Genomic DNA, 11,146 nt, shown 5'->3' on the forward strand with positions numbered 1-11,146 from the left:
TTTCCCTTTTCTTAGGGGAGGAAGCCACCCATTCTACAGGGAGCTATATTAGGCACAGTCCCTCATGCTGGGAAAAGGAAAATCCCTCTTCTTGGCCAGCTTATTAAAATTCTGTGTTACTTTAGGATAATTACACCCCTTGTGCTAGTCCTAGAGAGGTCAATCTGTACGTGAGAAGCATAGAATAATTTTTAAAAGCACAGAACTAGATGAAATAAGCTAGGGTAATAACATTCATGGATAAAAGGAAAAGTTTCTGGACTGAATCCTGGAATAGACATATCAACATTTAGAGGTTGAAAAGAGGAGGAGGGGCCAGCAAAAGACACTGAGTAGAGGTGGGTGGCAGGAGGAAAATTAGGAGGGGATGGCATTGTAAAAGTCAACTGGAGAAAGCGTTTCAAGAGGAGCGTGGTCCACTATGATGGATACTGCTAATGCATCAAATACAATAGGAAGAGAATTGACCATTGGTTTTGGCAACTTGCTAAGCGATTTGGTAAGAGCAATTTCCTCGAATATTTGGGTTGAAAGTTCAACTGGAAAGTACAACACACAATTCATCTGCGCGTTGAGGAGTAGAAGGGAAAAGTGAAGAGAGTGACCATTAAAAAAAGTACCTGTTCATCAAGAAGTTGTGCCATGACGATCTCAATAGAAAGGTGTTATGGCCAGTGGAGTTGAGAGTTCATTTTTGTTGTGTTGTCTTAAAACTGGACTACTCCTTTATTGATCCTTAGTACCGTGTACAGAGTAGATGTTCAAACATTGTTGAGTGTTTGACTAAATAAAATGTCTATGTCTCATACATCTTATTACTATGAGAATTTTCACAACATCTGACATGTAATAGGAACTTAATAAATGTTTATTTAATAAATGAATGGAAAGATTAGTGAACAATCAAGGACTCTAGAATGTCTTAGTGCTTTTGAAACATAGTGCTTATGAACTAATACATAAAAGGAAATAGAAGAGAACAGTGAACACAAAAATGAAAATACTGGAAAGTTTATCATACTAATGACAGACTGGGACCATTGCCCAGGCCAAAGCTGTTTGCCAAGGAGAAGCAATTTTCTTCCCATTCAGAGGATGGATATGAATACGTTCTCATATATTTGAAGTGTATTGGAAGAGCCAGTTGTCAGAAGTAAGGAAGAATGGGCCATTCCCCGCACCATACAGGTAGAGCTGGGGCCAGAGCTTTTGGTTTATATGAGCTCAACTTTGCTGTCTTTCCCAGAAGGCCTTCGAAATGAGGAAGGAGAAGGGTTTAGTAAAATCTCATTTCCATTTGCTACTTACTATACTATCTGCCAATTATCTTGGTGGGGGAGGTCACATAGATGGCATTCAACCAGCTGCTCCCGAGGCTGACAATAATGGTATGATAGCCAGCCTCCAAGGTGGCACCATTGATCTCTACCTCCTGGTATTCATACCTTTAATTTGTTCTTTTTGCTTAGTCTTGCTTTGGCTATGCAGGCTCTTATTTGATTTCATATGAATTTTAGGATTGTTTTCTCTAGTTCTGTGAACAATAATGGTGGTATCTTAATGAGAATTGCATTGAATTTGTAGATTGCTTTTGGCAGTTTACAATTTTTTCACAATGTTGATTCTACCCATTCATGAGCATGGAATGTGTTTCATTTGTTTGTATTGTCTATGATTTCTTTCAGCAGTGTTTTGTAGTTTTCCTTGTAGAGGTCTTCCGCCTACTTGGTTAGGTATATTCCTAAGTATTTTATTATTATTATTATTATTATTATTGTTATTTTGTAGCTATTGTAAAAGGGGTTGAGTTCTTGATTTGATTCTCAGTTTGGTAGCTGTTAATATATAACCGAGCTACTGATTTGTGTACATTAATTTTGTATCCTGAAATTTTGCTGAATTCAGCAAATGATAAAAGGACAAGGCCTTTTATAATTTTCTTAAATTTATTTGAGATTTGTCAGTTCTAGGAGCTTTCTGGAGGAGTCTTTAGGGTTTTGTAGATATACAATCGTATTGTCAGCAAACAGCAACAGTTTGACTTCCTCATTACCAATTTGAATGCCCTTTATTTCTTTCTCTTGTCTGATTGCTCTTGCTAGGACTTCCAGTACTATGTTGAATAGAAGTAGTAAGAGTGGGCATTCTTGTCCCAGCTCTCAGAGGGAATGCTTTCAATTCTTCCCCATTCAGTATTTTGTTGGCTGTGAATCTGTCATAGATGGCTTTTATTACAGTGAGGTATGTTTCTTGTATGCCAATTTTGCTGAGGGTTTTAGTCATAAAGGGATGTTGAAGTTTGTCAAATGCTTTTTTTGCATTTGTTGAAATGATCATGTGATTTTTTTGTTTTTAATTCTGTTTATCTGGTGTATCACATTTATTGACTTGCATATGTTAAACCATCCCTGCATCCATGGTATGAAATGCACTTGACCGTGGCAGATTATCTTTTTGATATGCTCTTAGATTCAGTTAGCTAATATGTTGTGAAGGATTTTTGCTTCTATGTTCATCAGGGATATTGCTCTGTAGTTTTCTCTTTTTTGTCATATTCTTTTTTGGTTTTGGCATTAGCGTGATACTAGCTTCATAGAATGGTTTAGGGAGGATTAGCTCTTTCTCGATCTTGCGGAACAATGTCAATAGGATTGGTATCAATTCTTCTTTGAATGTCTGGTAGAATTCCATTGTGAATCCGTCTGGTCCTGGACTTTTTTTTGTTGTTGTTGATAATATTTTTTTTACTCTGTCACCCAGGCTGGAGTGCAGTGGCCTGATCTCAGTTCACTGCAAGTTCTGTCTCCCGGGTTTACGCCGTTCTCCTGCCTCAGCCTCCCGTGTAGCCAGGACTAAGGCACCTGCCACCTTGCCTGGCTAGTATTTTTGTATTTTTTAGTAGAGACAGGGTTTCACCATGTTAGCCAGGATGGTCTCGATCTCCTGACCTCATGATCCACCTCTCTCGGTTACCTTTTCATCCTCACTGCTTATTATTGGTCTGTTCAGGGTTTCGAATTCTTCCTGATTTAAGCTAGAATGGTTGTATTTTTCCAGGAATTTATCCATCTCCTCTAGCTTTTTTTAGTTTATGCACATGAAAGTGTTTGTAGTAGCCTTGAATAATCTTTTGTATTTCTGTGGTGTTGGTTGTAATATCTCCCATTTTGTTTCTAATTGAAATTATTTGGCTCTCTTCTTTTCCTGGTTATTGTTGCTAATGGTCTATCAATTTTATTTATCTTTTTAAATATCCACCTTTTTGTTTTATTTATCATTTCTATTTTTTGTTTCAATTTCATTTAGTTCTACTCTGATCTTGTTTTTTTTCTTTCTTCTGCTGGGTTTGGGTTTGGTTTGTTCTTGTTTCTCTGGTTCCTTAGGTATGACCTTAGATTATCTATTTGTGGTCTTTCAGATTTTTGATGTAGGCATTTAAGGCTGTGAACTTTCTTTTTTAGCACTACCTTTGCTGTATCCCCAGAAGTTTTGATATGTTATGCCACTATTATCATTCAGTTTGAAGAATTTTTTATTTTTATCTTGATTTCATTGTTGCCCCAATGATCACTCAGGAGCAGGTTATTTAATTTCCATGTAGTTGCTTGATTTTAAAGGTTCCTTTTGAAGTTTATTTCCAATTTTAGTCCACTGTGGTCTGAGAGTGTACTTGATATAATCTGAATTTTCTTAAATTTATTGAGATCTGTTTTGTGGCCAACTGTCTTGGAGAAAGTTCCATGCACTGATGAATAGAATGTATAGTCTGAAGTTGTTGGATAGAATGCTCTGTAAATATATGTTAAGTCCATTTGTTCCAGGGTATAGTTAAATCTATTGTTTCTTTGTTGACTTTTGTTTTGATGACCTGTCTAGTTCTGTCAGTGGAGTATTGAAGTCCCCTACTATTATTGTGTTACTGTCTATCTCACTTCTTAGGTCTAGTAGTAATTGTTTTATAAATTTGGGAGCTCCAGTGTTAGGTGCATGTACATTTTAGATTGTGGTGTTTATCTGTTGGACAAGGCCTTTTATCATTATATAATGTCCCTCTTTGTCTTTTTTTAACTGCTGTTGCTTTAAAGTTTGTTTTGTCTGACATACAAATAGCTACTTTTGCTCACTTTTGGTGTCCATTTACATGGAATGTCTTTTTCCACCCCTTTATCCTAAGTTTATGTGAGTCCTTATGTGTTAGGTGAGTATCTTGAAGACAGCAGATACTTGGTTGGTGAATTCTTATCCATTCTGCAATTCTGTATCTTTTTTTTTTTTTTTGAAACGGAGTCTTGCTCTGTCGCCCCGGCTGGAGTGCAGTGGCTGGATCTCAGCTCACTGCAAGCTCCACCTCCCGGGTTCACGCCATTCTCCTGCCTCAGCCTCCCAAGTAGCTGGGACTACAGGCGCCCACCACCTCGCCCAGCTAGTTTTTCTTTTTTTGTATTTTTTAGTAGAGACGGGGTTTCACCGTGTTAGCCAGGATGGTCTTGATCTCCTGACCTCGTGATCCGCCCGTCTCGGCCTCCCGAAGTGCTGGGATTACAGGCTTGCGCCACCGCGCCCGGCCAATTCTGTATCTTTTAAGTGAAGCATTTAGGCCATTTATATTCAACATTAGCATTGATATTTGAGGTGCTATTCCATTCATCATGCTATTTGTTGCCTGTATACCTTGGGGTTATTTGAGTTTCTTGTGTTTGAATGTCTAGGTCTCTAGCAAGACTAGGAAAGTTTTCCTCGATTATTCTCCCAAATAAGTTTTCCAAACTTTTAGATTTCTCTTCTTTTCCAGGAATGCCAATTATTCTTAGGTTTGGTCATTTAATGTAATCACCAACTTTTTGGAGGCTTTGTTCATTTTCTAAATTCTTTTTTCTTTGTCTTTATTGGATGGGGTTAATTCTAAAACCTTGTCTTTGAGCTCTGAAATTCTTTCTTCTGCTTGTTCAGTTCTATTGCTGAGACTTTCCAGTACAGTTTGCATTTCTCTAAGTGTGCCCTTCATTTCCTGAAGTTGTGATTGTTTTTTATTTATTCTATATATTTCACTGAAGACTTTTCCCCTCATATCTTATATCTTTTTTAAAAAATTTCCTTAAATTGGACTTCATCTTTCTCTAGTGCCTCCTTGATTAGCTTAATAATCAACCTTCTGAATTCTTTTTCAGGTAAATCAGGGATTTCTTCTTGGTTAGGATCCATTGCTGATGAGCTGGTATGATTTTTTTGGGGGGAGGGGGTGGTGGCAGGTTGTTTAAAAACCTTGTTTTGTCATATTACCAGGATTGTTATTCTGGTTCCTTCTCATTTGGGTAGGCTATGTCAGAAGGAAGATCTGGGGCTCAAGGTTGCTGTTCAGATTCTCTATCCCACAGAGTGTTCCCTTGATGTATATTCTCCCCCTTTTCCTAGGGATGTGGTTTCCTGAAAGCTGAACTATAGTGACTGTTATTTCTCTTCTGGATCTAAGCTCTGGGCTAGTACTGGGGGTTGTTTGCACAGAGTCCTGTGATGTGAACCATCTTCAGATCTCTCAGCTGTGGATACCAGCACCTGCTCTGGTGGAGGTGGCAGGGAAGTGAAATGGACTTTGTGAGGGTTCTTAGTTTTAGTTATTTAATGCACTGTTTTTGTGCTGGTTGGCCTCTTGCCAAGAGGTAGCACTTTCAAGAGAGCACCAGCTGTGGTAGTATAGGGAGAATCAGGCAGTGGGCAGGGCCCTAGAACTCTCAAGAAAATATGCCCTTCGTCTTCAACTACCAGGGTCGGTAGGGAAGGACCATCAGGTGGGGGCAGGGTTAGGCATGTCTGAGCTCGGACTCTCCTTGGGCAGACTTGTTGCAGCTGCTGGGCTATAGGGCTATGGTTCCCAGGTCAATAGAGTTACGTTCCCAGGAGAATTATGGCTGCCTGTGCTGTGTCATGCAGGTTGTCAGAGAAATGGAGGAAATCTAGCAGTCATAGGCCTTACCCAGCTCCCACACAACCCAAAATGCTGGTCTCACTCCCAGAATGCCCCCACCCCAACATCACCGAGTTTGTTTCTAGGCAGTGTGTCAGCAGGGCTGACACCCTGCACCAGGCTACCAGCCTCCCATGAGAAAGTAAGCCGAGCTTTCATACCTTCCCGCCTGTTGAGTCTGCATATCAGATTCACACCCTCCTCTGAGTTTCTTTGTTTGGAATTGTTACAAAAGTCAGCTGAAGGTTTTCTTCTCCCTGTGGTCTTTTCCCAGTTCCTCTGGCAGCCCTTCCCAAGGACCTTTGTGAGACAAGTCAGAAATGGCTTCCCTGGGGACCCAGAGAGTCCACAGGGCTTTTCCCACTGCTTTCTCTACCCCTGTATTTTGCTCAACTCTCTAAATTGACTCAGCTCCAGGTAAGATCAAACCCTTCTCCCATGATCTAGATCTTCAGGTTCCCTACTGAGGGTATGTGTTTGGGAGTGTATGATTACCCTTTTCTCACTTTCACACCTTGGGCATTCAGAGTGTTTGGGCTCTCTCCTGAGTTCCGCAGGAGCAATCTGCTTCCTTCAGAGAGTCTGTGGGTTCTCTCAGCTTTCCTGGTATACTCCTGCAGTAGTTCTGGAGCAGAAGTTCATGATGCAAGTTTCCACATGCTGTTCTGTCCGTCCAAGTGGGAGGAGCAATTTAGTCCTACCTCCTATTAGCCATTTTCCCTCCACTCCAGACATTTATTTTAAGGAATAATTAGTTAATATCAGACCAAGAGGTCATATGGGATATCTCCTTGCACATAAGAAGCTCTACATATGAGATCTAATGTATTAATTGAACTCTTTATTATGTATCAGGAACTTTACTATATTATCTCACTTAATTTTTAAAATGGGCTTTATTTTCTATAATAGTTTTACCTTCACAACAAAACTGAGGGAAAGTGCAGAGAGTTCTCATGTACTTCCTACCCCCACAAATACATAGCCTCCCCCACTATCAACATCCTGCACCAGAATGGTACCTTTAGTACAATCAATTGACCTGTATTGTCACATCTTTGTCACTCAAAGTCCACAGTTTACTCTTGGTCTGGCACATTCTCTGAGTTTTGACAGATGTATAAAGACATGTAACCACTGTTATAGTATCATCTGCCCTAAAAATCCTCCGTGCTCTGCCTATTCGTCTCTCTGTTCACCCTGACTCCAACAGCCATTGACCTTTGTACTGTCTCCAAGGTTTTTCCTTTTCCAGAATATATATATTTGGAATAACACTGCATGTAGCCCATTCATATTGGCTTCTTGCATTTAGTAAAATACATTTAAATTTCCTCCATGTCTTTTTATGGGTTGATGGCATTTTTCTTTTTTTAAGCACTGAATAATATTCCATTGTCTGGATGTACCATAGTTTATTTATTCATTCACCTACTGAAGGACAATTTGGCTGCTTCCAAGTTTTGATAATCATGAATAAAACTGCTATAAAGACCTAATCTAAAAGTAGGCTTTGGTGTGGAAATAGATTTCCAAATTATTTGTGTAAATGCAATGGAGTATGATTGCTGGATCATATGGTAAGAATATATTTAGTTTTATAAGAAACTGCCAAACTGCCTTACAAAGTGTCTGTACCATTTTGCATCCCACTAGCAATGGATGAGCATTCTTGATGCTCCACATTCTTGCTAGTGTTTGGTGTTGTCAGTGTTGTGGATTTTGCCATTCTAATGGGTGTGCAGTGGTATCTCATTTTTGTTTTAGTTTGCAATTCTCTAATAACATACAATGTTGAGTATCTTTTCATACGTTTTTTGTAATCAATATATATTCTTTTGTTAGGTGTCTGTTGAAGTCTTTTGCCAAACTTTTTATCAGATTGCATTCCAAATGTAAGACATTTTTAGGAGTTAAGAGATTGCTTCTGAGATTTCATATGCATCTCTTCAGTTTACTGTGGGCATTCTTTTTTCCATGTTTCTGAGCTATAGAGAACAGCCTTTTGGCATTATCTTGATAATATTCTGGCTCATTTCCCTTATAATTTTGGATCTAGCCCTCTAAGCCCAGACAAACTTAAAAAATTACACACTTGTATCTGGGAGCACAGCTATCACCAGGTAGATTTATACAGAAAGCTTCTACTACTTTCTCTTATAAAGTAAGCTAACATCATTGTCTGTATACCACATTGCTTTAATACCATATGCTCATGTGATTTGTTTCACTCTTATCCCAAAACTCTCTGTAATGTCTCCCACAAGTCCTCAGCTGATGATTTCAGGGTTGAAAAGATGACCTTAAGTAGACAATTATGCCTGCATTAAAAAGTACCTGTAATAAAAGAAACTGGGAAATTTTGCAACATGATCACTAGCCAACATGAAAGCATGAAAAAAAATTGATTTATGATACTGCGATTGGGTGTTTGGAGGGGTGGATATTATCCTACTTACGTTTTCTATAATGTCAAGTTTTATCTTCAAGGCTTTATTTATTTGTTTACTTAACCACAAAAAAAATTTAGTACTGAGATGTTCTTATCTTTTTCTGATGTGAGGAGAATCATGAGATGGTAGTTATAAACTTAACACAAATGTAACGAGGCTGAGAATCTGATATCTGACAAAGAGTTCTATGGTCTAGAAGTGAAATTCCACAGAGTAAAGTTTTAGAAAGGGCACCAAGTCCCACTGTCTCTGTGGCTGATTTCTGGTGGAGGACAAAGGTATGAGGGCTGGGCAACAGGCCAGAGAGCAAAGTTTGTCTAGGTTTGGTCATATGCTGGTGAGACAGCTCTTTCATGAGTTTGCCCACTGTCTGAGGCAAACTTGGGGACCCCTGGGTAAGAGAAGATTTCTTAGACTTAAATATCTGCTATTAGTTTAGCTCTTTAGTACTTTATTGAGAAAGCCTCCATCTATCCACATCTATCCAGTGTGACCAGAATAAAGGTTTCTCCTTTCTAATTTACTGTGGAAGAACTGGACTAGTCAATATTACTTTGTTTCCAGGGTCCCTGAATCTCTTATCTGAAAACTCTCTTTCTGCTACTTTTCTTGGAAGTCAGTGCATTGCACAGAATAACATTTAGTCAATGGGTCATAAAATCCTGTAACATCCTAGTTCATGAGAATGAATATTTTAGGCTTTCCTTTGCTCCTCTGTTCTGTCTTGTCTCTGGCCTTGGCAGTGTGACTCAAAGTAAAAAAAATATTCCCAAAGTCCATTGCAGCAGTGCATGAGTTAGGTTACACCAAGATGACCCTTGCCCCATATTCTTTCTTGATCTCGTGAAACTGTATGGTCTGAAGGTGTTACCTCCAAATTCATATGTTGAAACTTAATTGCCAATGTGATGGTATTTAGAGCTGGGGTCATTAGGAAGTTATTAACATATGAGGACAAGGCCCTCATGAATGGAATTAGTGACCTTATAAAAGAGCTTGAGGGAACTAGGTGGCCCCTTCCATTCCTCTGCCACATGAGGACACAGTGTTCATCTCTTGCAGAGGATGCAGCAACAAAAATCCATCTTGGAAGGAGACTCTGGGCTGTTATCAGACTTACCAGCCTCCAGAACATGAGACATAAGTTTCTGTTGTTTATAAATGATCTGATCTCATATATTTTGTCATACTAGCACAAACAGACGAAATCATGAAGCTTCCATTTTTTTACAAGTCACATGTTGCTATGCAAATCAGGGTTTGAAGGTCATCCACAAGGCCCATGGTCATCTAGGTCTCTTGTCCCATAATGCAATTGTGACTTACTGTGTCATCCAGATAGTCATCCCTAGATATGTGCTTTCTTAGTATGTCCCTAAACTTTCAGCACAAGCACTCCATCCTGGCTGCCAGATTAAAGACCCCTTCTTGACCTCAAATTATCAGCCCACCAATGCAGCAACCAATTTGACACCTGAGTAAAAAGTCAAGGCCTAACACTGGAATCATGGTCAATTTCCCTTTTCTTTTTATCAACCCACTAACAATTACATCTAATTTAGCCTTCTGAGCCCCTTTGCAATGACCATGATTCTCCAAAGTATCTGCTGCTCTTCCAAGTATTCAACATCTGCTTTTTTTTCCTTTTTGTCTGGTTTCTCTATGCTGCACTATTTAATAGACAGTATGATTTTTGTTGGGGCATATTTTATAAGTATAGTTCTTCTGTCCAGAGTGCAAAATTCCACAGTTATTTCATAGAGATATATAGGATGTGCAAAATTTTATAATCCACTGGCTGTTTCAGTCATTTCTGATCTGCCCTTTTAAGATCTTTTGTTCTGAGAAGAATCAAAGGGTCTTCTTTGAGTCACACAGTTTATGAACTTTTTTTTAAAGGGACTGCTGATTTGAAAGTTTGGGTGTTCATTTCTCCTGAATTATGGGTTCTGAATTGCAGTTATAGGCAGACAGGTTGTATGACCTTACTTCATTTTCCCTTTTCTAAATATGTGGGTGGTGGACATCCTATACATATATTTGGGGTAAGCAAATAATCCTTAAAAGTTATTACCAGGGAGACTGCTGTGGGACTGCATTCTCTTTTGGTGTTTTCCATGCTAATGTTCCTTTGACCCAGCCCTTGGCTCTGTGGGTTAATCTGGGCAAAAGTGGACCTGTACTATGGCGTGGTTTCATGCAGGAAAGTGTCCAGTCAAGGAATGATAGAAGACTTTTCAGGTGTTGGCTTGGGTAGTGAACCATTCTGTTGGATTCCATCCTAACTCACTGTTTTCCTCCTCTGACTGCTATAATTCTCCAGATGTGCTGATGTAGTTTGCTCCAGCTTTGCCTTCATGGATTAATTTATTTAATAAATACGTATGGGCCCTCTATGACATTGGACATGATTCTAGGCTTTTGGGAACGTAGCAGGAAGCAAGACGGTCTAAGGTCCCTATGCAGGTACAGATAAACAATAAAGTAGACAACTGATAAGTTAGTTGCAGGTTGTGGTAAAAGCTAGGAGGGTAGAAACAGTGTGATGTAATGAGTGAAGCAGAGTGTTTTCAGAGGAGGATGGTTTTCAGAAGAGGATGGTCTCACCTCATCAGGGTGGTGACAGTTCAGCTGAGATCTACATGTCAACAGAGAGCCAACCATGAGAAGGTGAGGAACACCATTTTATGTAAAGGGAATGATAAATGTGAAGATCCAGAGGCAAGAAAGA

Source organism: Chlorocebus sabaeus, chromosome 20 (genome assembly GCF_047675955.1).
Source record: "Chlorocebus sabaeus isolate Y175 chromosome 20, mChlSab1.0.hap1, whole genome shotgun sequence".
In the NCBI taxonomy this organism is placed as follows: Eukaryota; Metazoa; Chordata; class Mammalia; order Primates; family Cercopithecidae; genus Chlorocebus; species Chlorocebus sabaeus.